Source organism: Eubalaena glacialis, chromosome 5 (genome assembly GCF_028564815.1).
Source record: "Eubalaena glacialis isolate mEubGla1 chromosome 5, mEubGla1.1.hap2.+ XY, whole genome shotgun sequence".
Lineage (NCBI taxonomy): Eukaryota > Metazoa > Chordata > Mammalia > Artiodactyla > Balaenidae > Eubalaena > Eubalaena glacialis.
This window is the reverse complement of record NC_083720.1, coordinates 147,563,576-147,569,575: the sequence shown is the minus strand read 5'-3', so window position 1 is coordinate 147,569,575 and position 6,000 is coordinate 147,563,576.

The following is a 6,000-nucleotide window of genomic DNA, read 5'->3' as shown; positions in this document are numbered from 1 at the left end:
CTTTGAAGAATCAGAATCTAAATAAAGGTAAATTTCTGTTCAGCCATAACTTCTGCTTTCCATGTAGTTCTTGTTTGTCATTTTTTTTTTTCCCATTGATCTTCTGAGGTCTGAAGGATGTTCCTGTCACATCAAACTTCTTTCAGAAGAGCACCGATCACCATTGTTTAATCTGATTTATCTTTAAATTATTTGCTTTGCATTTTGCTTTACATGATCTTGTTGAAGCTGCTTTCAAAAGTGGAAGCCTGATGTATTCTTGCCTTTAGAGTTGTAAGTTTTATGAGGAAATTTCAGTCACTCTTAGTTGGTAAAGGTCAAGATCAGCGAACAAGAGCTCATGTTCTCATTTCCAAGAATTCTGAACTAAAAAAATGTGTGCAGGAAATTAGTAATTTAAATTGCTATATGCATTTCACTCTACTGTAACTGTATGTGCCATAAATGAATTAAAAATAGATGTTCAGAAAGGAACTGAAATCAGAGACAGAGGAGGTCTTTGGGAGTTTTGGTGTTTTTTGTTAGGAAGAGATTGTTAAAGACTGACATAGGTTTTTGAGAGACTCACTATTAACATTGTAATTTCCAGAGGAAAGGAAAGAGTTGGTGTTCCACGTGTTCTTGGAAGCAGGGAAGAGGAAGGAAAATAACACTGCCTTGTTGCATGTGTATCACATTCTGGCCAAGATATCCGTTGGGAAAGTCTCATGATACTAACTCCTGTCAGCCTGAGGCAGGGACTGTCATAATTCCATCTTCATTCCAGTTGGATTACAGGTGGGGCATCTGAAGAAAAGGACGGTTAGGGGATAGAGACATGGTTGTTTCCTTCAGATATTTGAAAAGAGTATTAGGCTTACTCCGTAGCTAGAGGACAGAACTAGGGCTAAGGTAAATCAATCGAAAAGGTGTTTTTTGTTCTTTGTTTTCTCTTCCCCCAACCCCGAGTTAGTGTCAAAACTCCTTTGGGGTAAATTTGAACTGAACTGACAGGAGGCTTTTTTCCCCTTAGTGTGACTATAAGTTTTGCTGAGAAACATTAGAATGTGTGATTTCAGGATGCTGCCTCAAACCTCTCTGGAAGAGTTATAAGGTTTATGTGCAGTATTAATTTTCTAAAATCCATAAAATCCTGGTCCTTGGGTACATAACAAGGGACTTGTACTTGACAAGAATGATCTGCTCATTGGGTGAGGGGTAGGATAACCTTGTCCCAGCATGAAAGAGTCTGATTCTACGTTTACTGTTTGGTAGGAAGAAATTGCTTCTTCCTGGCATGGAATAGAATTCTCTAAAATTGAAACTACTTACAGAAGCTCCTGAGAAAGTTTGAGCAATTGCCTAAAGAATGACATTTACTTATGTTTTAATAGTTTTGACACATCTAACCTGACATTAGTAAAGATATTATGTTATATGAAAATTTTATTTAAAGAAAGAATGACTAAAGCACGTGATCCGCAGATAATCAATTTTTTTGTGTCATTTTGTAGTTTTCATTGGAACATTTACAAAGTGTGCAAAATGATAAAACTACTATACCCTATAGATAGGGTAGAAGTAGATAATCTTCTAACTGTAAGTATCCAGCACCATCTATAATAGAAAAAAACCAGATTAAAATTTTAGTTGAAGACATTTCTGGAGGAATATCTGCTCCTGTATCACTAGGTGATATTGCCTTCATATTTACTTTTCTTATATTTCAGATATAAGGAATATTTTTGGTTTTTTTTTTTAGAGACAGTTAAAACAGTGATTGATAGATACCATTTATTGAATATCTACGTTGTATCACTTAATCCTCACAACAATCCTGTGAAGTTAGGTGGTATTATTCCTATTTCACAGATGAAAATGATATTTAGAAAGGTTGCCCCAAGGTTTATTCAGTAAGCAACAGAGCTGGATTTTGAATCCTGGTCTGCAGGGTTCCAGAGCCAATTCTCCGTCTGCTGTATTCCCTACTAAGTTTGTGAAGCTTTTATGATTTCTTACTTTAAGTTTGTAGTTTGGAAGATTCTATATTACTTAAGCAATCGTCATGTTATCCATAGTAATACGTTTATGGTTTGTGACTTGAAATTTAAGGGCCACATCTGACTTGGCTAGCCTTGTTGAACTTGTTTACATAATTTTGGCCCAGAGACAATTTATTGATAATATCTTAACCTAAGGATGAGCGGCTGCAATCAGTGTGTCTTGCCTGCAGGTGTTGTTGAGATTTGAAAGCATTTCAAACTCAAATAGAAGCAAGATACTAAACATGCTAAAGAGGGCACCTAAAATTTCTAACCACTTTTAGAGGCTAAATGCTACTCTGTCTTACAGTATAAGGACTTATGATGGTTGCTGTTATTTTCTAAAATATTTGTGAAGTTTTAATAAATAAATTGATTTCAAAACACATCATTTGAAGAAAGCACTTGTAGTTAATTTGGTCTTGTTTACACCTCCTTTCATCATATTACTAACTTACCAATATGGGCACAATCTGAAGCTGTTAAACTCTTAGGATAGAAGTATTTAAAAATATATAATAATGCTCAAAAGATATTTGGAGATTTTACTAACCATATATAACTTCTGACATAGTAGTAAGAGAATTATTTCTGCCAAAATAAACAATACAGATTATAGTTACTATATGAAGGTATTTTTGCCATATTTTTTCTTTGCCTCCACCCATGTCTCCCATATTATGTTTATTTAATGTTGATGGATTAGTATGGGTACAATCATGTAATGTTGGGAGGTAGCAAATAATGTGGTTCTGTTATACCTAAATGCTGAGAAATTGAACCATCAATTGTCTTTTCTGCAACATAGAGCTTAATTTCTCCCACTTCGCCTTTGATGGGCTGGTAAGAGCATTTGAATTGGTAAGAAACACAGAATAAGCACTTGAGGGCAATGAAACTTTTCAGAAGGAAAACTTGCGTGAAATCCAATTTCTTTCTCAAAATTAGGATTGAGAATATTTTGATTCATCAGCTTCTCTCAAGGTAGGTTAAAATAAATACATACTGTATATAATTTTAATTGACATTAATTCAGATATTTTAAAAAGGAATATACCTTTTTGGTCTCTCTCTCTCTTTTGTATATATTTTAGATGAAAGCAAACTTGGGTGAGAGTCAAAGCAGAAGTCTCAAGGTTTGTAGCCTTTCCATCAAGAGAGCTGATGCTTTTGTGTTAAGGAGACTTGTTGCCTTGCCTTGAGATTAGAGCATTTCTAGATTTGGTAGTTTCACAGCAGGCTTTTCTCACTGTTTGCTATGAATTGTCCGTAAGACAAAAGTAAGCTTGAGGTAAAATTTACTGTTTGAAATTTCTTAACCTAATTTCTGTAAACTGAAATTTTATCAAATGCTATGGGCATTATGAAAAGAATACATTTTTAGACCTGCAGAAATTCTGATCTAAAGTTTTTGGAGGAGGGACTTCCCTGGTGATCCAGTGGTTAAGACTCCATGCTTCTAATGCAGGGGGCGCAGGTTTGATCCCTGGTCAGGGAACTAAGATCCCACATGCTGCATGGCGCAGCCAGAAAAAAAAAAAAAAAAGATCTTGGAGGAAATCGAGTTTATAACTCATGAGCTTTAATTTGGGTAAATCACTTGGGTTCCATTCTGCCATATGGTTTTATGGTTCAGAAGAATTATTCTTAACCTTTTCTGAGATTAAATATCACTTGCTTTTATCAATATAACCATAGCAAAAAAGTTTTACCCCAAAGAAGCCCTAAATATTAAAAAAAATTAATAAGATACTATCTTCAGTCCATTAGGTAGATTTGTAGTTTATAATAGCTTAAAAATTAATGTGGACTTACCCCAAGTTGGTTCAAAACAGAAATGATTAACTGTGAAAGAAGAAAAATCAATGATCAGTGATATCGATGGGTTTGCCTTTTAGCTTATTTTTAACTTAGTACATATATAAGCTAAAATACTTTCTATATGAAAATCTTTGTTTTTATTGAAAAATTAATTCCATTTTTACTGCTTTGTGTTTTATTTACATGAGGTAAGATTTTTAAATGAATATGCAATATTTAGATTTAAATTCCCTTAATTCACAGAAATATTTTCTTGTAACTGCCTTGTAACGGTATTCACTGTATCTGAAATATAGAAAGTTGATGTGAATGGTTGAGAAACTCACTGTAAACACTTCCATACAAGTGCTATCTTTCTTAAATTATGTGAATTCCCTCTGTGAATGATACTTGAACCAAAATTTTAGGACAGCTATGACTTTGCTTCGAGGGTTTGCTTACACAAGCAATTTCACTGGTTAAGTATTGCTTTATAGCTTTCGTGTGGTCCTGTTTTAAGAGACTGGCAGCTTGCTCAAGGAATTGACCACTGTGTCAAAAAGGTGAATCCCTCTATTTGTAGAGCTGTCCGTCCCAGCACGTATGCAAGAATATGTAAGCTAAACACTGTCCTGCTTGTTCTTAGGCAAGAACAATTGCCCCGAGGTAGCATTTGTTCCCTTAGGGTGCGTTTTCCTGCTGCTTGGTTTAACCACAATCACTGGGAGAAAAAACTTCTTATCACTGTGAAGATATGGCGGTTCTGTAGGTTATTCTGTCAGGATCCTTTCTGGATGGCCTGTGGCCAACAGCACTTTCAATAAAGTTCAGAAAAGTAAAGCATAAATAGGTATTAAGTATTCAGATTTGGTAATTTGAATGAGTCATATGTCTGAGGAGTCAATATTTTCACTGGAAGAGACTTTGGAGGTAAATGAATACATATACCCAAGGTCACAGAGCTAATTTAATTTTAAAGATGAGCTCACAATCTACGCTTTCCCACCACAGGCCAGGGCTCTTTTAGCCATGTTTTGATGTAAAGATGAACTTGCTAATTTTGTAATCATCAATAATTAATTATTGACGGTAGTTTCCTAAAACATTTTTAGAATATATATTCATATTCATATATATAATACATTCTAATTGAAAGATGCTAGAATTTTTACAATTTGTCATTTGGAAATGGACTATAGAATCTCTTAAACAGAGTGGATTGTGGGAAGAACACTAGCTATTTGAACTTGACTTAGGGTTTTTTTTTTTTTGACTCTGGTTCTTATTTAGTTTGACCTTAAGGTTTCTGGCACACTTAAATATTCTTCAAGGTGATTGATTGACTTTAAATAATCTGTAGTGAAGAATCCTGAAAATTTTTACCTCAGGCACACAATGGTTTAGGCCTAACTTTTTAGGCCTAACTTTTTGACATTTTTATGAATACTGCAGGTCTCTGAGATACCATCAACTGTAAAGTGCACCATTTAGTTAATGATGAATCTTAAAGAAAAAGGAGATTCTAGGTTAAATGCATCTGTTGTGAGATGTATCTTGATTTCAGAAATGTTTAAGTGTGAAAAGTATATGGGAAATGAAATTTTTAGTGTTCTCTTTTGTAACTCCCTTCAAGTATTTCTCCTGTGTTTTTATAAACTAATATTCTGAATAACATATATCAATAAAGGGCCTTGTTAAATAGTTGAATTATGTGCAGTTCAATAAAAAAAATTATCTGTTGGGATTTAGATTTGATCATCTTTAATGTATTAATGCATTTATGCTAGTGCTTCATTAGTGAAGAAATAAACTAGTCTATTTCATCTCTGCTAAAATAATTTATTCTGTAACTCTTAAGTCTTTTAAGACTCTTCACCTTCATCCTTATCAATGATAGAAGAGGTTGTTTTGTCAATTTATAGTTTGGATGAGTTGAGTAAATGAATGTAGAACTGTTTGCATGTATCGAGTTAGTTTTTTTGGCTTTGAATTTAACAGCTGTTCTTAATTTTGTTTCCAAATGAATTGGACTAATAAATACAGTAATTTTTCTGATGAACTGGCTCACCTTAAATGGAGTGTCGAATGTAATATTTTTGTAAACTTTATAGATTAACAGAGCAGTATTTACTGCTATAAGATCATTAAGTGTCAGGACCTAGAAAAAAGGAAATACAAT